This window comes from Sciurus carolinensis, chromosome 9, assembly GCF_902686445.1.
Source record: "Sciurus carolinensis chromosome 9, mSciCar1.2, whole genome shotgun sequence".
NCBI classification, from domain to species: domain Eukaryota; kingdom Metazoa; phylum Chordata; class Mammalia; order Rodentia; family Sciuridae; genus Sciurus; species Sciurus carolinensis.
The window spans coordinates 60,768,713-60,794,735 of record NC_062221.1 but is presented as its reverse complement, the minus strand read 5'-3'; the positions used below and the strand labels follow the sequence as shown (position 1 = coordinate 60,794,735).

Below are 26,023 nucleotides of genomic sequence, written 5' to 3'. Positions count from 1 at the left end.
TTTATTTTCTTAGAATCAAAATTCTAACAAATGAATTATAACACTGACCCTGGGTTTGTGAAAGGGTGTCCCTGCTCTGTTTAATTAAAACTGTGTTAAGGCCTTCTTATCTATTTTTTTATTCATAATATATTACTAGTATCTGCTGTCCATATTTCAAAAAGGAAGTTCTCTTTCCCTAAAGAAATAAACATAAATGTAATTGGAAAATTAGTTCATTTTCCCTATTAGTTGAATTGATAATAATTGTTTTTGCCTAGGATATTTGCCTAATAATATAATAATGAATGAAAACTTAATTCAAGAAAATTAAATTTATTGTTCTCAAATTCTGTAAAAGAAAAATAAACAATTAAATTTATTCCATATTGGAGATGAAGGTAAATTCTATATTTCATATTTAGCACTTGATTTTCAAAGCCAGTCACATAAAATATTATCAGGCTTGATCCACATATGCATGTGAACACTAAGACAAAATCACTGTTGAGACTTGGACCAATTTACAAGGCTTATAAATGAGCTCCTGCTAATTTCAATCCAGATCCAGTACAATGAAGATTCAGGCTTTATTAATTACCACATACTTCCTTGCCTACAGTGATAATGTCAAGGTGAGTGCCTTTCTTTTCCTTTAAGGATGAAGTGAACATGTCTTTTCAAATATAATATACTAAATTTATTACCAATGTTTATGAAACCAGAAATGCTTAGATAAGCTAGAAAGTATCATAGTCTGTATGAAATACCCTCTCTCCATTCCCAACCACAAATATATATATATATTTATTTAGCCATGGGGTCCAAGATACAAAACCTGAAGCCAAGTCTTTGATTCCTATTTTGATTTTCCAACCAATTTCATGTGCAAAGTGACTACCTTTAACATTTGATATTTTAAAATAAAGATATAAAGTGTATATTTTTAAATAATCTAAAGTCCCAGAGTCAGAAATTATTTAAAATACGATGAAATCATAGGCAAAGGAAATAACAGTAGATATAGCTTAGTTATATACTAGTTATATACAGAAATGAAAACTGTATGTGTTTGTAAGTACATAAGTACATGTTGTTTTTTAAAAAATGAATTCAAAGTGACAAAATCTTTGGGTAGCCTGTTATGAATATTTTTTCAGATTGACTTGCTTAAATTACAAAGAAAGAGCATACAGTGTTATTGTTGTATAAAATGCAACAAATACAAAGAATAAAACAAACGAACAAACACAAAACACAATATGACATGGATTAAAGTGTGGGTTACAAAATCAGAAAGTCTGGCTCTGTCACTCATTAGCTGTGTGACCTTTGACAAATCACTTAACCTTTATGCCTCCTATTTTCTCATCAGTAAATAGAGATAGCAGTGAGACCTTCCTCATAAGAATACTATAGGAATGACATGAATATATACATATAAAACTTTGGGACTAAGCCTGACACACACAAAACATTTAATAACTGGTAACTATTGACTATTATGCCTATAAATGTATTTCTCTATGGGCATAGTTTACAAGAGAAGCTGAGTATTTGGAGAGGAACAGGAACAGAAAGTGAAAGAATCATAAGTGGAAAAGAAAAACTTCATGAAGAAACACAAAGACAAACAGTGGATAAGAAAAGGAAAAGAAAGAGAAGGTGAAAAGAATGATAAACAGGAGGTGTCTCATATGAATTGCCATTGAAATGTTACTTTCCTGTGTCTCCTGGCTAGGAACCACGACAACTGGGCAGAGTATGTGCTTCCTTTCCACTTATCACTAATTAGTTTGTTAATCATTCTTCAGTTTTCTTTTTCCCACATCTATACTCTGGATTGAAAAATCAGAAGGGAGATTTTATATCTGGACTTTAGTTTCAGAATGTAGAATGTAATTTGACTGGATCTGGACTATGGACACACACCCAAGTACCCACTGAACACACAACCCCCCATCTCACACATACACACTCACACACACACACACACAGGTCGATATATACCAATATACATTTAGATATATTCCATATAGTCTAAAATACTTAAAAAGACCATATTTTCAGCAATCAAATCCAAGAAAATATTTTACATATGTTTGAGAGTACAAAACTGGCTCTTAAGTGATAATTTTGCTTTCCTCAAATTCACAGATTCAGACTCACTTAAGTCAATTACATGGAATATAGTGTGACAGTCACATAATGGATGATTCTGCTCTAAAAGACTGTCAATACAGCACTTGGAAAGGTTTGCATAAGATACCTTCAGGCAAATGAACAAATAGCTGTGCTAACATTGCAGTAGACTCCAAGTCCCATTCCTATACTGTAAGACAATTAGAAATGAATGGAACTAATGAAACCCCTAGATCTCAATACCCAGCAAAATATGCCTTCACTGATTCATCAGTTAACATTGCTCTTTCCGCCTTTATACATGTTCTCTACAAGAGCTAATCTGAGATCCAGATGTTGTGTAGTGCAAAGATGCCATTATTCAATCTGTGACATATATAAGAAATCTTTAGATACATTCTCATTTGCATTTGGTTACAGGGGAAATATATCTATGAAGATAAATGCCTTATCTTTCCTTTGCTGTGTAACAAGAATAATATTTAAATGCTTTCCTTGTTTTCTTTTCTCAGAAACCAGTTTAAAGATTGCAAATAAAGACATTTGCTTAGTATTTATATTTTTTTCTATGTTGTCATTCTGTTTCCCAATCTATCATCTTATTTTTCATATTTTGATTGATCACTTTTCTTAAGGATATTAGTGGCATTCTTTTTAAATACATGGCATTTTTATTAATTTAGTAAATGGATAATAATATCTTGCTTTAAATTTTTGCTTTTCATGCTTATATTGAAGAACTTTAAATAATTTTAAGTGCCAAGGTAAATATTAATTGAGTAAAAACTTTAGGAACATGAATCCTGCTTGCTGATGCAATTTAACTTGTACATGAACATTTGATACTGAAATCTGAATATAAGTTCCTTAAACTTTGCACACTACTAAACTAAAACATCACTCTTATAGGTGATCGATATTATTAGTTATCTACCACTGCATAATAAATTACCCCCAAATGGCTTAAAGCAACCAAGTTATTACACCATTGTTTCTGTTACACAGGAACTTGGGATGTTATCTTTTGCCATAAGATCTCCCATATGTTTTTGACTGAATATCTATCTACCGCTTAGAATTATCTAAAACTGACTCGAACTGTGGATCACTCATGTGTTGTTGGTAGCAGGTCTCCATTCCTCACTGATTATTGGTCAGAGGCCACAGTCCTTTGTCTGGCAAATTGTTCTTCAAGGTGATTGAGGGCCACAGAACATAATGGCTGATCTCCCCAGAGTAAGTGATCCAAGAGGGAAGCTGACTTGCAACTGCCATTTATGTTCTAACTTATACACCAGGACTTTTGTCATATCCTTGTAGTTAGAAATGAGCCATTTAATCTAGCTCATACTCACAGGAGTTGGGTGTGAACTAAGCTCTGCTTTTGAAAGGAACAATATCAAAGAGCTTGTAGGCATATTTTAAAACCATCACAATCTTCCCTCTGGACACAATTTATTTACATTTACCTCACATGAAAAATACACTTCTCCCTCCTGAAGACCAAAAGTGCTATACTTTTATACCATCAACTCAAGTCTAAATTATATCCAGGTGCATAAATACTTAAGAGCAGCTTCTTATTTACAGCTCCCAGAAGAAAGTTCTAAAACTATGAAATATGCAGACAAAAGGGGGAAAGGGAGGCACAGAGGAGTCACTGGTACATAGCAAATTTGAAATCTTGCTGGGCTTGTGTTGTAACTACCTTGATCAAAAACTCAGGTCTAGATGATAACTTTCTACAGCTCTTGGTCCATTTTTTGGGGTTTGGGATCTCATCCTCTAAGTAAAAGATATTCATGTTTACAGCTGCATACTCTGTTTCCTACTTATTGAAATTTAGGGTTCCAGAGTTCCCTTTTCATTCTGCATTTTCTCACTCCCTTTTAGTCTAAACTGGTAGCATTCCTGAAAATACAGTTCTCTTCAAAATGTTCTTGCTCTTCTGAGTTTATTAGACTAGTGTTACAAAAGTAACTTGGGCTTCTGTCGAGATTGCTGAGAGACAACATCTTCAAGCTTCTTAAAAGGGTGACTGTCTGATTAAGGAGATCTATGAGACATATCCTTTCACACAGTGATGGGGCTTTTTTTTTTTTTCTGGACGCTCTCTGAAGCAGCACTCTGATCTTTCTGAACTATTCACAAAGGCATTTTTTAATTAGTCATTTCTTCAGTGCTCTTCAGGATTTCATTCATACCTCCAAGTCCTTCTTAGTGTCCATCAGCTGTCCAGTAAAAAAGTTTCTCCCATGCTTTAGGTTTTTGTTATGGAAGTACCACAGTTCCAGCTACCAAAATCTTTACTAGTTATTCACTGCTGTGTAACAAATTACTCGAAAATTTAGTGACTAAAAATGCCAAATCTTTATAATTTCATATTTTCTGTGAATTATAAATTTGGAAATGACTTTCCTGGGTGGTTATGGCTTTGAGTTTCTCATGAGGTTGCAGTCAAGAAATTTCTCAGGACTGAGTCACTGGTAAACTTCATCAGAACTAAAGGATCCATTCTGAAGCCCATTCACAGAGCGTTGTTCATTCCTCCTCAGAAGGGTCTCAATGGCACAGCTGTGTGTTCTGTAACAGGGCAGCTGGCTTCCCTCAGAAGCGGTCAGGGAGAGAGATAATTGAAGTTACAATGTCTTTTATAATCCAATCTGAGAAGTAGCACAATGTCATTTTTGTCCTGTATTGTTCATCTGAAGCAAGACACTATATCCACCCCATGCTTAAGGAGAAGGAATTAAGCTCAACCTTTAAAAATGAGGTGTCAAAGGTTTGTGAACAAATTAAAAACTTTCCCAATGATCCTTTTCTGCATTGGATGGACTTTAAAAATGCCTTTCTCCTTTATATCATTTTAACTTGGGGTTTTATTGACATTTCTTTCCCAGAACATCCTTATACTGACTTACACAATAACAGTCCTTGTTCTTTGAAAATAAATTTCTTTGGTCACTGTTTTATTTATTTCCCATGTCCTTGTCATTATGTATGATTTTGTTTTGCCCTGAAAGAACTCAGGCTACACTTCATTTTGAGTGTATTAACATCTTGTTGACTAAATCAATTAATACAGATTAAACATTTTTCAACATTTATTTGGAGATGAGGCTGAGCACTGTTATTAAGGAATAAAGGGAAGGAGACAGCCTCCTCATCCTAGCAGCTAGGTTTGGATGCTGTGTTTTCAAATCCTATTTGTTTTAGTTATCTGTACTTCCATAACAAAATACTCCACAACTTGGTGTTTTAGAGCAACCATTCATCTCTTAATTCTCAGGTTAACTTGGTGCCCTTCAGGTGTTCTTTTGCCAGGTGTCCTGGCAGCTAGTGTTACTATATTTCAGAGTTCGGTTGACTCAGTCACATGGCTGCAAGTTGGAGTTGGGTATTGGTTGGGAGCTTGCCAGGGCTATTTACAAGGGTGTCTTAGCTATTCTTCATGGGGTTTCTCTGTGTGACTTGACATCCTCATGATTATTCTTTGATAATCATGACTGATTCTTTGAGGCAGGTGGCTGAAGTTTGTAAAATTAGAACATCATTTTTTTCCTACAGTCTATTAGTAAAATCAGTCATAAAATCATCCTCAATTCAAGATGCACTGAAATAATTACCATGTCCAATAGAAGTGTAGCATACAAATAGGAACGGGAAAGAATTGTTAATCCCATCTTAGAGACTAGCCAGCACAGTCTATATTTTGGCCACAAAAATTTATGTCATTGCTCTTAGTCATCTCCTTTTTAAGACCTCAAAGAGCCTCAACTACTTATAGCATTAGCATATAGTAAATCCAGGATTTTGATCAAATAAATCAGGTTAAGGCGACAATGGATGCCCTTGGATGCCTTTCTTTGGATGCAGTGATTTTGGTACTATTTTTCTGGTATAGATAAATAAGTCCCCCCTCCAAATTGCCTGATTTTCCTAAATGTCCAATATGCAATTCAAGAAATTGACTTAATAATAACACTAAACATTCCCATTCTAATAGGGAAGAAATAGTACTCATAGATGTCACTGGCTCATAGCAATTCTGAAATCCATGTAAGTATGAATTGTCTTTTTCTCTTACATTGGGGAGAGAACATTGGTTGTACTCTCAGTCATTTATCCTATTTAATAAAAAATTGCCTTGTAATCCAACTGACAAATGGGCTAAGGAAATGAATAGACACTTCACAGAAGAAGATATACAAGCAATCAACAAACATATGGAAAAATGTTCAACATCTCTAGTAATAAGAGAAATGCAAATCAAAACCACCCTAAGATTCCATCTCACCCCAATTAGAATGGCAATTATCAAGAATACAAGCAACAACAGGTGTTGGCGAGGATGTGGGGAGAAAGGTACACTCTTACATTGCTGGTGGGGCTGCAAATTAGTGCAGCCACTCTGGAAAGCAGTGTGGAGATTCCTTAGAAAACTTGGAATGGAAACACCATTTGACCCAGCTATCCCACTCCTTGGCCTATACCCAAAGGACTTAAAATCAGCATATTACAGAGATACAGCCACATCAATGTTCATAGCTGCTCAGTTCACAATAGCCAGATTGTGGAACCAACCTAGATGTCCTTCAATTGATGAATGGATAAAGAAAATGTGGTATATATATACAATGGAATATTACTCAGCCATGAAGAACGATAAAATTATGGCATTTGCAGGCAAATGGATGAAACTGGAGAATATCATGCTAAGTGAGATAAGCCAATCTCAAAAAACCAAAGGAAGAATGATATCACTAATAAGTGGATGATGACACATAATGGGGGGTGGGAAGGATTAGAGTTGGGGTTGGAGTTGGGTTTAGGGAGGGGGGCAGGAATGGAGGAAGGAAGGACTGTATAGATGGAGGGGAAGGGTGGGAGGGGAGGGGGGAAGGGAAAAAATGGCAGAATGAATCAAACAACATTACTCTATGTAAATTTATGATTACACAAATGGTATGCCTTTACGCCATGTACAGACAGAGAAACAACATGTATCCCATTTGTTTACAATAAAAAGAAAAAAAAAATTGCCTTGTATATGCTGCCTTATAACTTTGTCAGCTTGTATTCCTCATAGAGAAGTAAGGGGGCTTAGAAGTCTGCTTTCATTTTGAACTAGTCCTGTTCCTTTAGTTCAAACTAATGAAATTATTTTTAAAAATTTGTGGATTTGTAGTGAATCAAATTATATTTTATTCTATTAGATTAAATCCATGGCTACATATCCAAGATGAGTTTCTTTATATGTTGAAATAAGGGGGAGTATGTGGTGATGTAATACCTTTAAGATTCTTAGAAGCCCTTTTATCTAATAGAGAGGGTCTATGAAGCATGTGTTGTATAGCTCAGACCTCTGGAGACATGACCTTAATCTTCCTGAGTTCACATCAAAGGGTTTTATAGATGCCCTTTTGAGCTATTTTTAATGTAAGGAATTTACTAATAATCCCTGATTTTGACATTGTGCTCTGTGTTTTAATTTACCTTGGTCACCTTTCATGTGTTAAGATAGTTGGGAATGAGAAATATTTTGATTTTCCAACCTAGCAATTATAAAATTTCTTCTACATTTTTCTTGAAAACTGAATAATTACAGCTCTGTTCATTTGCTTCTTTCCTTACTTTATCCTGGGTAAATTTTTTAAAAATCAGCATTTACTTCCACCAACCTGCCTGAAAGAATCCCTGTGCTGGTTCATTAGGTTCATTAATCTGTGTCACCACCATTGGCAGTGTTCTGAGACATTACAGAGCTACATAACATCTGTTGTTTTTTGCCTATTTCCAAATATACTCCGTTGCAGCTCTTTTAGCTTTGACCAGCACTGTCATCATGTAGAATACCAAATCTACTGCCACATATTTTAGATTATAGCAATGGTAGTACCTCACTTCTAGGTGTCCATTTTTGTATTTTTTATTTCTGGGCAAAAAAATTACCTGATATTTTAATGGCTTGAAACAATAATTGTTTAATTACCTTCATGATTCCATAAGTTTACGGGGCTCATCTGAAAATTCTTGGCTCTACATGAGGCTATCTGGGGTTTCAGTTACCTGAGGCTCAGTCAGGCTAGGGTATCCAATATGTCTCACTTGTAGTGATAGTTTGTGTTGGCTGTGAGGTCAATCTGGGAGTCAGGCTGGGAGGTCAGCCTTGTGACCAGGGCACTTGGGTTCTCTTTCATGTATTTTCTCCATATGGCTTTAGCTTCTCAGAACCTGTTGTTAAAAGGGTCAGAAAGTTGAAGTTCTCTTAATCATTTCAAGACCTGAGTTCAGATCAAAACCACCACTTTGCCACATTACATTGAGAAAAGTCAACCACAATGTCAGTTTACAAAAATAAGAGAAATAAATTCTAGCCCTTGATATTAAGTATGGAATGTGTCCATGTAAGGGATGAAATAGTTGAAGTTAACTAACCTACTATTCAGAACATAAAAATCCTGCAGTGAAAATGACTGATGCTCCTTGAAGAACAGATTATTTATCTGATATCTTAGGTTAGATTCTTTAGGGTATAACTCTAAAGCAGAAATAATTCAAGTCAGAATATTACTGGGAATAAAACACAGCAAGAACACTTGAGGCAATAAAGATAGGGAGTATGGGCATCAGAAATTTTTAAAATGAGGTGATTTAAACAAAGTCTCTGAAAAGCCAGTGGAAAATTCTGGAATTGAGTTGTCCTTAAGTTTCTAAAAATTGAGGCAAGGGTGCCCTTGTGTCCCCACATCCCCAGGGTTGCCTCTGGGCAGGAGTTATACTCTTGAATAAAGTAGCTACCTTCAGCCACAGGAAATTTTTGGAGAGTGACTCAGGTGTGAACAGTCAGCAAACAAGTTTCCTGGAAGCTGAGGGGAATAATTCCTTAATCCTGAAGGGCAATTATTACCTTATGGTATCCACTAGCTTCTATTCCTTGCCAGTTCTCAGGTCCAGAAGCCACTGACCAAAAAAGGCTAAATACCTGGGAAGACATACACTGAAGCAACAGGTCTAGTATTTTATGTTAAAATGTTTATGGCTAAGGAATAATTTACGTTGTATAGTAAAGATCTCTGTGCTTCAGTATGCAATCATGCAGAAAGGAAAACAGGACACCTAGGTATTTCAAAAACTATTAGACACAAGATTTGAGTTGAAATTGGCAACTGGACATCAAAAGTGCCATCATAATCTAACATCTATTATAGAAGGCTTTTAGGTAGGCCATAGAATAAATGGAGTCCTGTTCATTGTCTGTCTTACAGTGATGCCACTGAATCTCTGACCCCATTTAATACCATTTTCCCAGTTCCTAAAAATGTAGTATTGAAAAGAAAATCTTGGTAGTTGGTAAACCCTCAAATGGGTTTCTTGGCCTTTGTGGTAAGTGAGAAGGCTGTGTAGGAATTTCCAAAACTATCATTTTTCAGGAATGAGAGTCAATCAGAAATAATATCAAATTCTGGAGTGAATGGTAGACTAAGGGTACCTTACAGACTAAAGGGGAAATTGTCCCCATTGTGTTTCCATCAATTTACCACTCTCAGATCTAGAAAAACAAGATGAAACCTGGCAGATGACAATGAGCTACAAACTGTAGTGATCCCTGTTTTGACTGCTGTATAGATATGATATTTCTTCTAGAGTAGATTAACAGTTTTGTGTCTAAGGCATGCAGCACATGTGTTAAAGATGAGTGCTTCCTTATCCACCTATCAAGATGAAAGACAAGATGTAGTTTGCAACCACATGAAAACAACAAAAGCAACAACTGTGTGTGTTTCACTATTTTGACTCAGGGTCTCCTCACCTTTTATGATAATGAAGACCAGAGGATCTAGACTATATGATTATAATGGAGACATCATATTGAGCCACTGTATCAATGACCTCATATTAGTCACAATGAATGATTAATGAAATGCATACTGGAAGACCTGTAAATCTACGTGTTACAGGGATCAATAGATAAGGCATATAAAAATTCAGGGGTGTAACACATCACAAACTGTTGCGTCTAGTAGTCAGAGATATACTAAGACATTTATTTCCAAATCAAGAGCAAATTATTATATTTCTTATATTCTTTGACTAATAAGGGGAACACACAGCTTGTTGGGCCTCCGTGAGCTCTAGAAATATATTTAACCCACTTGGGAATACGAATCTGACCCATTCGCCAGGTGAAAAAGAAGCTGCCAGCATCAAATAGGACTGAGAACAAGCAGAAAAAGGCTCTGCAATCAGTTCAGTTTGTGATGCAAACAGCTTTGTGTTTGGGGTCTTATGATTCTGATACTGGAGGTGAAATTCTGTACAGAATTTATTGCAGACCATTGTAAAGTGTTGGAGAAAGGCCATGTCACCTGCAGTAGAGCACAACACACTATTGGAAAAACAGCACCTGGTACATTATTGAACCTGGTAAAAATTAAGCTTCTGGAAAAAAATATTTTAAGTGGCCATTTAAGGAGAACTTCCAATCAAGAGCTGGGTACTCCATTAATTACTTACAGGCTGGAATTAACACATAATTTACTAGGCGTACATAAGGCTGGAGGACCCATTAAGCTGCCCACACAGATGGATAGATTCATTATTATTGGACTAGCACCTGTTTCAACTCATACCTATGTTCATATAAAGCTATTTACGATCCGGCAACAGAAGAGTTGAACAGGTGGGTCAGCCTGGTATATAAGCACAAACAAGAAAAAATAGACAGATGCTTCCCCATGGTCTCACGGAGAGGTAGCTTTAAATTAATTTCTGTTACTGCATCTGGTCATCTACTTGGCATGGAAAAAGAAAGGCAGAAGAAGAGAGATGGGTAAATATGAGACAAAAAGCTGTGGAGGAGAGATACCAGTTGAGAGTATATAGAAAATGTTCTTGGATTATCTATTAACTCTCAACAGAGAAAATCCAATATTTAAGATAAACTAAACAATCAAAGTCAGGATGACTTCAATAGTTGACATCAGCCAGACTCTAACTATGGCTATTCCAGTGCTGGTAAATACATGCTGAAGAGAGTATCTGTGGTATAGATAAGAAAGCAATGAACAAGCCCAATTACATAGGCTTGGGATTATCAACACTTAGTGAGCTACTTTGACTGTTGAATGTCTGACTCTCCAGCAACGGGACAAACTCATGACATCTTATGTTAATGATATCAACCATTCAATTGATGGTAAGTTAATGACAATAGAAACCTTCCAACTTGACATTATTTGATCTTGAATAGGACTGACATTTATTTTGGGAAATAATTTTACCTTTTCTGCCTGTAAAGCTTTAGCCAGTTCTTTTGTCAAGGGACTTAAAGTGTTTTTCCTCATACAACACTGTCTTGAATCCTGTAGTCTCCTTTATGGCAGAGTAGGTATGCTTGAGACCTACTGGTCCTTCCACGTCATACCATCCAGAAGTTGCCAGTCTTACAGTTAGATGCATCCACTTTTTGAAGATGCAGCTAGGGAATCAACTTGAAAGTACTGTGAGAAATCCTCCAGGGTATTCTTTACACTTTGACATAACCACATTATGATGGGTTCACTGCGGTTAAAGTACTTGGCTATGGGAACCAAAGACTTGATGTGGGGATGGCTCTACTGGTCATCTGTCTCTGTGACTAGTTTTTGCTTTTATTCTTTAAAATTTCAAGCCCTGCTGGTCCATAAACCCAGTTTCTCAGAGGATAGATACTTGTGCCTGGTAAGTCACCTAGGTTAGTAAGGCAAGTAGCCATAAGTAAATAATAGTCAATCAGCAAATGTGGTATATATCTCATCCTACCAACCTCTTATTCTAAGTTTCTCATAAGGAGACTAGTGAGAATTCTGGAGAAGCTGTATATGAATGGGATAAAGTTATCATAGCAAGTGGTTTCAAGCAATATGAGGGATAATTTATTGTGAATAATCTGTTGTATTGCCCAGAGCTCTCTTTCAGGAATGAGGCACTGATTTTCTTAGCAATCAGAAGTCTAGGAGTCTTAGTTGGATGGCACATGGTTTCTACTCTCTCTGGTACTTATCCTACCATGAAAGGACAAGTTCCACCCAAAAGTTAGCATGTTCCACCCTTCTGGTTGGCATGATTCAAATGTTGCACTTACTTTGGGGGCATCTCTTATCCAAAGAATAGTCCAAACAGGGATGTGAAGGCTCTGGGAACTTGTCTCCTTTTGAAATATCAATGAGTTCTTCTAACTACAGAGCTCCCCAAGGTCTGATTGAGATCTCTGTGTTAACTGAATCACAGTGAAACTTCTTCCTTACCCTTATTTCCTTACAGGTATTGTTCCAAAATGCAATCCCCTATAAACATCTTTTATGCAGATCTTTGTTTCCAATAAACCCAAATTAAAATCATCTTATTTGCTCAGTAAGATGAGGGAAGGAGTATTATGAAAGGATGAAATCTTAGAGAACTGGCTACTAGGACAGGACACTCTCCTTGAAAAGCTCTTTCTCAGAATATGTTGCTTTCCCTCAGTCTGTATATAAAGGAATATAGTAGGTATACACCTACAAGGAATATATATATATAGATATGTGTGTATATATATGTGTGTGTGTATACACACACACACACACGTGTATGATATATATTCATGTATATATCATAGGTACATGTGTTACATATATGTTGTATATATGTACATATATACATGTATTTATGTAAACATAAAAAATTTTTAGTGTGGAAGAATTGTTTCTCTATCTTTTAAAGAGATCATTTTTTTTGATTTTGCAAAGAGAAAAGAGGTAATTTTGAACAAAGAGTACAGCTGTGCCAATATAAGTTTTTAAATCCACCTCAGTGGAAAATTTTTCTAACTCCTTATCTGTTATATTACCTAGCTCTCCAATGGCCAATTTAAGTATTGATTGATCAAGTTTGGTCAAGTACATTTTTGCTTTGGAATTAGGTCAACCCTACTGGTCAGTGTGATTCAAATCATTACTTAAGTCCATTAACCTAATGATCTAATCATTCAAGTTACTGAAGTAGATTTGCTTTCATAACTATAAGAAACCAACTAAATGAGCAAAAACATTAACTAGTGGGCCTGTTTCTACAGAAACAGATGGCACAATCCATTTAAAAGTTATCTTGTTGGACATTTGGTAGATTTAAAGCTACCTTATTGGACATTTGGTAGATTTTTCATGACCAGCCAGTGATTTTCTTTCACCGTATTGTCAATATGAGTAACTGATCTAAAAAGAAAAATAAAAAGGGAAAAATAAACACCATTCTGTTGAGATACTAAGTTCTCTAAGTGGCAGGCTCCACTCTTCCTAAACAGGGACAGTGACAAGATCTCAGCACTAGAGAACACAATCCCAGAGGTGGACCTTCGAATGCCCTGCAGAAGCTGTTCAACTGGACAACCTTGTGATTCCAGGGGATGTCAACCTAAGGCAATAGGATAAACTCTTCTGCTTTATTTCTACTTGACTTTATTCAAAAGTATTGATCTGAACACTTACAAGGGTTCTGTCACTTTCCTGAAGATTTTTTTACTTTTCCTTTTTCAAAGATGGTCAAAAAAACTGACCATTTTGGTCAAGTTTAACAAATTTAAATCACACTTCAAAAATATTGAAAGTTAAACAACTTCTCAACAAATGCTCTTTTTCTTTTAGTTGAAGAGTACAGATCTCAGTCTTTTTCACTAGCTCTCTGTGGAACATTTTTAAATTTTATTATAACTATTAAACAGCAAATGTATTTAAAGTATCTGGATTGCATCCAATAAATTCATTTTCATTGTTGTTCTATCTAGTTATACAAGACAGCAGAATGCATTTTGATTCATTGTACACAAATGGAGTCCAACTTTTCATTTCTCTGGTTGTACATGATGTAGAGTCACACCATTTATGTAATCACACATGTACATAGGTAATGTTGTCTGTCTCATTCCACCATCTTTCCTATCCCTGCTCCCTCCCCTCCCCTCATTTCTCTCTACACAATCCAAAATTCCTCTGTTCTTCTCTTACTGGGCCCCCTCGCTCCCTTTATGTATCAGCATTCACTTATCAGAGAATGTATTTGACCCTTGGTTTTTTGAGAATCGCTTATCTCACATAGCATGTTATTCTCCAACTCCATTCACTTACCTGAAAATACTGTAATTTTATTCTTATTTATGGTTGAGTAATATTCCATTGTGTGTATATATATATATATATATAATATATATATATATATATATATATATACCACAGTTTCTTTATCCATTCTTCTATTGGAGGGCATCTAGATTGATTTCACAATCTACCTATTGTGAATTGAACTGCTATAAACATTGATGTGGCTGCATCACTGTAGTACAATTTTAAGTCTTTTGGGTATAGGCCAAGGAATGGGAAAGCTGGGTCAAATGGTGGTTCCATTCCAAGTTTTCTAAGGAATCTCCATACTGCTTTCCAGATGACTGTAACAATTTGTAATCCCATCAGTAATGTATGAGTGTACCTTTTCCCCCACACCCTCACCAACACCAATTATTGCTTGTATTCTTGATTATAGCCATTCTAATTGGAGTGAGATGAAATCTTAGGGTAGTTTTGATTTACATTTCTCATATTATTAGAGATGTTGAACATTTTTTCATATACTTGTTGATCAATTGTGTATTTTCTTCTGTGAAATGTCTGCTCAGTTCCTTGGCCCATTTATTGATTGGGTTATTTGTATTTTTGGTGTTCAAGTTTTGAGTTCTTTAAAAATTCTGGAGATTAGTGGTCTATCTGAAGTGCATATGCTAAAGATTTTCTCCCACTCTGTAGGCTCTCTCTTCACATTATTGATTGTTTCCTTTGCTGAGAAAAAGTTTTTTAATTTTAATCTACCCCATTTATTGATTCTTGCTTTGATTTCTTGTGCTTTGGGAATCTTATTAAGGAAGTCCTGTCCTAAGCCAATGTCATGAGGATTTGGGCCTACTTTTTCTTCTATTTGGTGCAGGGTCTCTGGTCTAATTCCTAAGAACTTGGTTGATTTTGAGTTGAGTTTTGTGCAGGGTGAGAGATAGGGATTTTATTTCATTTTGCTGCATATGGATTTCCAGTTTTCCCGAAACCATTTGTTGAAGAAGCTATCTTTTCTCCATTCTATGTTTATGGCATCTTTGTCTTGTATGAGATAACTGTACTTATGTGGATTTGTTTCTATGTCTTCTATACCATTCTATATATATCTGTTTTGGTGCCAATACTATGCCATTTTGGTTACTATTGCTCTGTAGTATAGTTTAAGGTCTGGTATTGTGATACCTCCTGCTTCCCTCTTCTTACTAATGATCACCTTGGCTATTCTGGGTCTTTTATTCTTCCAAATGAATCTCGTGATTGCTTTTTCTAGTTCTATGAAGAATGTCATTAGGATTTTAATTGGAATTGCATTGAATCTGTATAGTGCTTTTGGTAGTATGGCCATTTTGGCAATATTAATTCTGTCTATCAAAGAACATGGGAGATCTATCCATCTTGTAATGTTTTCTTTAACTTCTTTCTTTAGTGTTCTGTCATTTTCACTGTGGAGGACTTTCACCTCTTTCATTAGATTAATTTCCAAGTATTTTATTTTATTTTTTTGAGGCTATTGTGAATGGGGTAGTTTTCCTAATTTCTCTTTCAGAGGACTCATCACTTATGAATAGAAATTCATTAGATTTATTAGCATTGATTTTATATCCTGCTCCTTTGCTGAATTTATTAGTTCTAGAAGTTTTCTGGTGGAATTTTTGGATTCTCTAAATATAGAATCATGTTGTCAGCAAATAGTGCCCTCTTCTTTTCCTATTTGTATACCTTGAATTTCTTTCTTCTAAGTGCTCTGGCTGGAGTTTCAAGGACAATATTGAATAGAAGTGGTGAAAGAGAATATCCCAGTCTTCTTTCAGTTTTTGGAGGAAATGCTTTCAGTTTTTTCTCCATTTGCAATGATGTTAGCCCTGGGCTTAGCATAGCTAGCCTTTACAATGTTGAGGAATGTTCCTACTGTCCCTAGTTTTTCTAGTGTTTTGAATATGAAGGGGTGCCGTATTTTATCAAATGCTTTTTCTGCATCTATTGAAATGATCATATGATTTTGAACTTTAAGTCTATTGATGTGATGAATTACATTTACTGATTTCCAGATGTTGAATCAACCTTGCATCCCTGGGATGAACTCCACTTGATCATGGTGCACCATCTTTTTAAAATGTTTTTGTATGTGATTTGCCAGAATTTTGTTAAGAATTTTTCATCTGTGTTTTCTGGGATATTGGTCTGAAGTTTTCTTTTCTTGATGTATCTTAATGAGTTTGGAAGGGTTCCCTCCTTTTCTATCATGGAATATTTTGAGGAGTACTGATATTAGTTCTTCTTTGAAGTTCTTGTAGAACTTGACTGAGAATCCATCTGGTCCCAGACTTTTGTTGGTTGGTAGGCTTTTGATGTCATCTTCTGTTTCATTGCTTAAAATTAATCTGTTTAAATTGTAATTGTCCTCCTGATTCAGTTTGTGTGGATTATATGTCTCTAGAAACTTGTCAATGTCTGAGATTTTCTATTTTGTTAGAGTATAGACTTTCAAAATAGCTTCTAATTATGTTCTATATTTCAATAGTGTGTTTTGTGATATTTCCTTATTCTTCACAAATTTTAGTTATTTGACATTTCTCTCTCCTTTTGTTCATTAGTGTAGCTAAGTAAGGGTTTATCAATTTTAGTTATGTTTTTGAAGAACCAACTCTTTCTTTTGTCAATTTTTTCAATTGTTTCTTTCATTTCATTGATTTCACTTCTGATTTTAATTTTTTTCTGTCTTCTCCTACTTTTGGTGTTTATCTGTTCTTCTTTTACTAGGGCCTTGAGATATAATGTTAGGATATTTATTTGTTGACTTTTTATTATTTTATTGAATGAACTCAATGCAATAATCTTTCCTATTAGTACTGCTTTCATAGGTCCCAAAGATTTTGATATGCTATATTGGTGTTCTTGTTTATCTTTAAGAAATTTTTTTATCTCCTCCCTGATGTCTTCTGCTATCCATGCATCATTTAATAGCATATTATTCAGTCTCCAGGTGTTGAAGTAGTTTCTATTTTTTATTTTATCATTGATTTCTAATTTAATTTTATTATGATCTGATAGAATGTAAGGTAGTATCCCTATTTTTTGTTTTTGCTAAGAGTTACTTTCTGGAATAGCATGTGGTTCATTTTAGAGAAGGATCCATGTGCTGCTGAGAAAAAAAAGTATATTCACTTGTTGATAGATGGAATATTCTATATATGTCTGCTAAGCCCAAATTATTGATTATATTGTTGAGTTCTATGGCTTCTTTGTTCAGTTTTTGTCTGGGAGATTAATCCAGTGGTGAGAGAGATGTTTCACCCTGTATTATTGTGTTGTGCTCTATTTGATTCCTAAAATTGAGAAGGGTTTGTTTGACATACGTAGATGCTCCAATACAGACTTACAGTGTCTCTGCAGGTTTCCAATACTTTACCTCTAATGGGGAGATCAATATTAACAGCACCCAATGCAAACAATATGCAGCCTTAAACCAAATAGCCCCTATTAAGACCTTAACTAGTAATAAACAGAGAAGATGTGTTTGATTATTATCTACAGCATAATCAACAGGTTTGCAATAGGGTCTACTATTTCTAATGATGGACAAAGAGAGGATGGGGGAGGGCTATAGGATGTGATATTAATGAGGTAAGAAGTGAGAATATAGAAGTACTAGATCATATGAGGACTGAAATAGGAATCAAAAGAAGTTGCTTGTTAGCACGAGAAAAGGGAGAAAGAGACTCTGAGGAAACAGATAAGAGAAAAATGGAGAGAGCAAGCAAAACAAGAAAAAAGAATCTATAACAAAACTGTAATATACTATTCAAACTTCCTAGTCTTCAGTAGCCTGATGCATGAAAACTACTTGATTTCAAAGATGATGAGGATATGAGAATGGGGGGGAAAAAAGAGTCTTGAAGGAAAATTGAACAATCGTTTCTGTTGGGGTTCAATATCTTCTCTGCTTCCCTTCTCTTCTGATAGGTGGGGTTGTTTGGTGTTTGCTGGTAACTCCACCCTCAGGATGATGCAAGTTATTTAGGGGGAGGATTAGACTTGGAGGTGGGACTCCTGGTGTCAGGGTATAGCAATTGCCAGTCCCTTGGGAAGACTGCACCCCAGGACTCTCCTTTGGGGTCTACTGGTCTTAGCCCCTTCCCTCACTTGTGGACCCCACAATTCCTGGTCTATTATTTAGTCTTTAAATTCTATCTCTCCTGACCTTTTAAATTTCCAATTAGGAACTTCTCTCCCTGGAGGTCCTTGGAGCTGAGCGCTGGGACCTGTGTGCCTACCATGGGAAGCTGTTCTGTACTGGGCGAATCAGTACCAGGCATTGAAAGCTGTGGGCCAGCTATGTAGCTGCAGGCACTGGGCTGGGTTAGTAGGTAGGAGATGATTAGGAGACTGGGGATTGAAGAACAGGAGGGCCCTGTTGATTGCCAAACCAGCAGGACTAGATGATCAGTGGAGTCATGGACCAGGCTGACATTGGGTCCCAGCAAGTGTTGCCTGAGTTGTCTCTGGGATTGGGATGGGTGCTGGGGTGGTTGACTGAATGAGCCAGGATCAAGATGCCCTCACATCCTTTCCCCACCTACCAACCCCTCGCAAGTCTCTCTCCTGCCTCTGCAGCAAGACAGTGGCTATTAGCACATGTAGCAGGGATACCTCAGATATAACCAAGCATGCAGGACCCTTGGTGATGATCTTTCAGGTCCTGGCTATTATCCCTGTGTTATGGTTTGGATGTGAGTTGTCCCCCAAAAGCTCATATGTGAGGCAATGTAGGGAGGTTCAAAGGAGAAATGATTGGGTTGTAAGAGTCTTAACCAATCAGTGAATTAATCCCTGATATGACTAAATGAATGATAGGGTGTGGCTAGAGGAGGCAGGAATGGGGGCATGGCTTTTGGGTATATATTTTGTATCTGAAGAGTAGAGTCTCTCTCTTCCTCTGCTTCTTGATGATGCAAGCTGCTTTCCTCTGCCACACTCTTCCACCATGATGTTCTGAATTCATGAGGAATGGAGTAGACCTTTTATGGACTAAGACTTCTGAAACCATGAGTCCTCAAATAAACCTTTCCTCCTCTATAATTGTGTGGGTCAGATCATTTAGTCACAGCAGTGAAATAGCTGACTAGAACATCCTGGATGTAAACAGCCACATTCCAAGTTGGTGGGAGCAGCAGCAGTGGCTAACCTGTAGGTACCTTGATAATGAGCTTCTAGTCTTCAGCAGGTGTCCCAAGATGAAAGTTGCCCCAACTAAAGATGGCAGTGGGGATAACCCAAGATGACGACATAGGTATCCCAACACAATAGTAGATGGAGAGCCACAGCACGGTGCTGGATCTGTGCAGGGTGGGCACCAGACTGACCAACAACTTCTATAATGTTAACTTGTAAATGTCTTTCATTTTTTCTCCAAGTTCTCAAAAACATGTACATTTATTTTCTGTTACACTAAATATTGGTACTCACTAAGCTCATTAAAAAAATGGCTTGTATCTTATCCAGGTTTTTCTATCCACAAAGCCCTTGTCTTCTACCTTACCAATTTTAATATAGTGTAGATTGCCACTTCTTAGTGCAAGTATTTCTCACTTGAGCTCAGATGCTTTGCAAAGAAATCTTTTCCCTCCCTCCACTTTCCTTTGCAAATTAATTTAAGAGGAGTTGATTAGGGCTGATGTTATGATAGTGCACCAGGTCTCCCTCTGACTTGCACATTTTTTGTGTGTGCCTAAGAACCTTATTTGTCCATTTACCCACACAGTGTTCCAGGACTGATAACATTTGTTATGTATTGAATGAACTAATTCATTAATCTAGCTACTTGCCCGCCCTACCAGCATATAAATCCATCATCGTACTAAGCAGGATTAAAAACAAAACAAAATCTCAGAATAAAAAAAAAAAAAAAAAAAAAAAAAACAAGCAGACACTGCAGGAATGTCTGAACAGGGAAGAAACTCCAAAAAAAAAAAAAAAATGTTTCCTGCAAATTTACATGTTTAAGAGGATTACCTCTGGAGGGGTGTTGGTGACTTTTTCCAGAGTAAGCAGTTGTGGGGCAGTTTGTGCTCACCTTTTGGCCTCACGTTTTATTAAGAGCTCAGCACCCTGGTGGAGAACTGGCTTGGCTAGCTGGCACGTTAGAAGTGCTTTATTATAAGGGAAGGGAGGAGTCACGTACAACCTTGACCATGCAGCTTTGGACAATAAGAATCCTCAAGCCGCTTTCCAGTCACTGCAATGCTTTAAAATTCAATGTTACTAATATAAAATTTGCAGAAAGTAAAATGCAGTCATCTTAAGGGTGCAGTTTGATGAATTTTGGCAAATATATGCATATTTTGCATAAACCCATCACAGCAGAGTATGTCAGATTTCTGTCATCCCAAAATTTTTTCATACTGCTTTGCAGTCAATTCACACTCACCCCAAACCCAAAACAATCCCTAATCTGATTTTCAACATGATGAAGTTTTCTAGAACTTCATATGAATGTAATTGTCTGATATATACTCTTTCTATCTGGCTATTTTTTTCAGCATGTTTTCAGATTCATCCATGTGAATCCCTTTATTAATATCTCATTTTTTAAAACTGTTGAACAGTATTCCATTATGTGCATTCCACAATTTGAATAGTTGTTTACTTGTTTGGGGTTCTTTGGTTATCTTCCACTTTTTGGCTAACGTGAATCAAATGCTATAATCATTTGTGTGTAATCCTAAATTATATTTGTATCTTCGTGGAATTTGATCATTTCATTTAAGTCGTTAAATTTATTGTCATAAAGATAGTTATAATAATCTGTTGCTATCCTTTTAATGTCTGAGGAGCATCATAATATCAGTCTGCCATTCTCAGCACTGGTAATTTGAGCATCTCTATTTTCCTTAATGAGTCTCCCTAGAAGTGTATCAATTTTATACCTCTTTTTAAAAACCTCACTTCTTATGTCATTGATTTTTAGCTATTGTTTTTCTAGCTTCTACTTTGATAATTTCTTACTATTTCTTTTTTCTACTTATTCTAGGTTTAGTTAGTTGTCACATAACTGTGTAAAGTGAAAATTAGATCATTGATTTTTCTCTTCTTTTTGCTAAACTGCTTCCATTTTCATTTGGTTCCAATGATTTGCTTTTCTGATTTGTTAAGTTTCAGGACATTTTATGTCTTTTGTTGATTTAAATCTGATTAAATTTTTGCAGAGCACATACTTTGTGTGATGTTTAAAAAATTTCTATCTTCACTCTCTCTCTCTCTTTCCCTTTCTTGGTGAAAATTTCATGTGCACTTAAGAAAATGTGAAATCTGTTATTGCCACATAGATAATTGTATGGAGATGCTTCAATGAACACTGAAGAACTTTTTAATATTCAAAGTACAAATAAGAAACTTACTTTTGTGATGTTTACTAACTTATCCAAAGATGGCTGAAAGAATTTTTAATTCCATCTTACAATTAAATTAAGCATATATTCTAAAAGGACTTATTTTTAGTATCTTGTTTTGAATAAAATGTTTATTTTGTACAATTTTACAAGATTGCTTATTGAACCAAGAAAAGATGATAACTATTAATCTCACTCATTGTATCTCTATTCACTCTTGAGAATGCTAACCTAATGAAAGCTAGAATTATAGTCATTTTTCTTAATCCTGAAATTAGTGCCACACTCAGTGATAGAAGGGCAATTTCAATTCAAACAGTGTCCTTCCCTACTTCACCAACTCCTCAGTAAGTAGTGCTCTCTGGAGGTCAATAGCAAAGAAATAATACTCAAGCTACCTAATATTTATTTTTCATAGTTTCTCTTTAGAGTTATAATGCTTTGGACAAATAATTATGTACATGTAAATTCCAGCTTCCAATTTTTGGGTGTTCTTAGAGATCATACTTCCAAAAGTAGCAGAGCACAGCATTTTTGAAATCACATTTAACAAGTTCATGATATTTGTTAGCAATGCATTACAAATACTCTGGTTCTTATCTCCCTTTGGGAATACGGATGGTTGTACTTTCTCCTTTAACTTATGGTTGAGTGGTCATGTGACTGGTATGGCCAGTGAGTTATGAAAGAAAATGACACATGTCACTTCTAGTCTTGAGCATCATAATGCAAGACACACAAGGTCCTCTTCTCTGCCACATACCAGCCATATTCTGCACAGAGGCTTCCCTATAGAACTTTTTTTTATCAGAGCAGAAATGACGGGAAACAGATCAGTACAGGGTCCAGAGTGAATACATAAAATGAGCAAAATATAAACCTGTAAAGCCACTACAATTGGGAAGTATTGACTACTGTGGGATAACTTTGTTTAATCTGATTAATTTATAGATCCTCCAATGAAATTGTGCAGTTGCTGTAAAGAAAACAATATAGAAACTATCAGTGGGCTGTTTGTAAACCCCTTGCAGAACAGATAATGAGATATTAATTAAAAAATGTTCAATGTTCATTTCAAAGGGTACCCATTTAATTTATTTTTATTAACAAGAATTAAGTCATTTTTTTACTTGTCTATTTTTTTTAAGTAAAGAGAAGGGTGGAATTTAATCTTTCTTTACAGGACACTGTAAGATATGAAATTCCACATAGAAATAGGAAACCCATGTAGAGGACAAATTTCATACAATATGTACAGTTTGGAATTGTTCAAGTATAGTTTTGTTGTAAAAAGTGCAAAAAGTATATTGTGTTTCTCAAAAAAATCCAACTGGAAATATTCTTGAAATATATTGAATTTAAATCATCTCATCTAAGAGCATGGAAGCTTGCTTCTTCTTTATTCAGATAATCTTTTTTCTTCTCTTTTGGAATTTGAAAGGATAGAGTTTTTTATATTCTTGGTTCAACTGGTTTGTTGTTGTATATAAAGTTTTACTTTCTAGTAGTTGATTGCTGATACAGTATGCTATTGTTTTATTATATCTAGTGAATTTTGCTGAACTTTTAGTTTGTTTTAGGTGCATATTCATGGGTTTTCAAGGTATATATCCCTAAGTATGAAAATAATGACATTTTGTGTTTTTGCTCCTTATCTTTATATCCATTATTTCTTTTTTTATGGTATTGACCAGAACTTCTAGTACTATGCAACAGTAATGGTGGTTATTCTTTTCTTGTTACTATTATAAAGAAAGACAACTGAAGTATCTCCATTAAACTTATGGTTCTTAAATGTATAGCCTTTAACATTTTAGGGCGTTTTAAAATTTTTTTAGTTTTCTTAAAGTTTTTCTTAATACCATGTGTAGATGTTGAATTTCATGGAGTTTATATTACATGATTTATCTGAATTAGCTGAGATAATCATGGTTGTGTTCTATAGTTATTAATACAGGAAATTATGTTGATAGATTTTTCTTGTTGAACTATCCTTGCATTTCTGGAATAAACTGCACTTGATCATGAAAAAAAAATGTGCTACAGTAACAAACCATATTTAAAAAGTACTCTTACAGAAAAACAGTAAGACAAACTTATACCAAACTAGTACACAATAAACTTTATGCCTCAGCTGTACAGTCTCTAAATTAAAGGTCCTAAGAGTCTCAACCTGAACTCGGAAGGTATAGTCTTCAGAGGTAGTTTCTGGCACAATATTTTGATCTTCCTCTTCCTCTACTGAAAAATACTTCTCAATCAATGAGGCCTTGTACACAGACTCATTTTCATGGTTCTGTAGTGTTTCCATTTTATCCAAACCTCCACATTCTTCACTCATTAAAATCAGTTTCCCAGTTTCACCTAGTTTCTCAGCAGCCTGAAAGATATCTGAAATGGCATCCAGAATAACCAGAATAATTTTAGTATTTTTTGCAGTTAAGTTCATCAATGGTTCTATTATGCCACAACAAACAAGGTACATGATCTGTTCAACTGCCCCACCACTTGTATAATTGGTCACAGTCCATACAGCTTCCTTTTGTGTCTTAAAGTCTGCCTTAGAGAGAACACTGGTGAGGAATGGAACTAATCCATGATTGGCAACATGCTGTATCTGGTCCTGTGGGCCAGCTGTGAAATTTGACATTGTCCATGTAGCTTCCTTCTGAATAGTAGTTTGGGGGTTAGTTAGCAGGCTGGTAAGATGGTCAAGTGTGCCTGCACCTATCACAACCTGTTTGTTCATCTGTTCCAGTTACAGTATTCCCTTTGACTTGTACAGCAAGAGTCACAATTGGCATTTCAGAACCTCCTAGAAGCTTCACAAGTTGGGGCACAACTCCTGTTTTCACAACCATTTCAGTTTGTTCATTTGGCCCTTCAGTAAGATAGTAAATAGCCCAGCAGGATTCTGGATCCTCGTGATGCAGGAGATGAACTAGAGTAGGAAGAATTTGCTCAACATCATCTAATAGGGGTGCCAGATTCTTGTTTTGACAAAGGTGTGAGATTCTTGTTGTGAGAGTGTCCAGGTAAGATAACATAAGTAACCACATGCTAAGTTGACAATCAGGAACTGCAAGAAGAGCTGCAGTGGGTCCTCTGCACCGTATTTGGTAACCTAGTCTCGAAAAACTGAATCATTACCTACCTACAATGTTTTCTAGACCCCATACGGCCTGTTCACTGATATGAGCATGGGGAGATGCCAAGGGATAAATGAATGCTGGGATAGCACCTCCATCCACCACAGCCATGATCTGTTCTGATGTCCCAGATGAAATGTTAGTGAGTGTCCAAGCAGACTCAAACTGAAAGGGACCACAATCAGTTCTGCCCAAGATGGACACTAATTTTGGAATCAAAGCAGCCTGGGATTATGTTGTCTGTGGGGGACTGGTTTTCCTCAGAAAAAAATTTCCTAGCAGCTTGAGTAACTTGGAGTTTTCTTTCTAAATTGCCTTTGATAATGTCATCAACTGATCAATTCACAGTGCCCTGATTGTTGTGGTTTTCCTGTAGTGGAGAAGTAGCATCATCAGGAAAGGAGCTTACATTTCTCCTTTTTAGCATCTGGTCATCCTTCTTAGCTTTCCTCAGCTCCATATTAACTTCTATTGGGCATTGCCTCATTTCTGTACTGTCTTTTCTGTTTGTTCTTGAATCTGTTTATCCAGGAAGCTGGTGAATTATCATTCTCATTGGTGGACATGGTTATGAGGCACAGGGAGAAACGTGGACAGCAGGCCCAGGTTTCTACAGGAGGTGGTGCTGGGCTCACAGGTTGCAGATGGGCTGCCCTTGAAATGTCCACTGTAACTCAGCCCAGACATGGTGGGCCAATTTTTCTAGTTTTAACATTCTGAATCTTCTCAAGTTCTCAGACAAGATAAGAATGTCAATATATATCTATAACATATATGTATGTTGTTCATGAAATGTTGTAAGAAACAGAAACTATATACATAGATAAAGTAATATTGATAGGTAAAATAGTGTAACTCTAAGACTGTAGTCTCTCCTACTCTTCATAGAGTAGATCAGGCTGCCAATGATAAGCACGTATATGATTTTTGACAGAAGTTAGAGAATCAGAATTTGGGATTTTGGTTATAATTCTCAGAAAATTTCTTTTACTAATTGTTCACATTACATAAATAATCTGAGGTTTATTCATGTTTTTAGAAGTTTCTAACCCTGTACTGTTTTACTTTGAATGTAAAGCTCAGTGTTTCCAATTTGGGAAAACCTGGTAGATGCATGCCCCTTATGGGTGATTATTGGGATAAACATACCTTTTTGTTTGCTGGACATGCATAGGTCTTATTCCACACACTAATGAGCTCTTTCCCATGGTCCCTTCCTGAGCTCTCTCAAACCATATGTGCACGT

General features: G+C 35.9%; 1 pseudogene; it reads right to left on the bottom strand.

The window, feature by feature from the left end:
• LOC124993630 (importin subunit alpha-1-like) overlaps positions 1-25,343 on the bottom strand; it is a 57,955-nt pseudogene extending 32,612 nt beyond the window's left edge.
• Between the last annotated feature and the right edge of the window lie 680 nt (positions 25,344-26,023).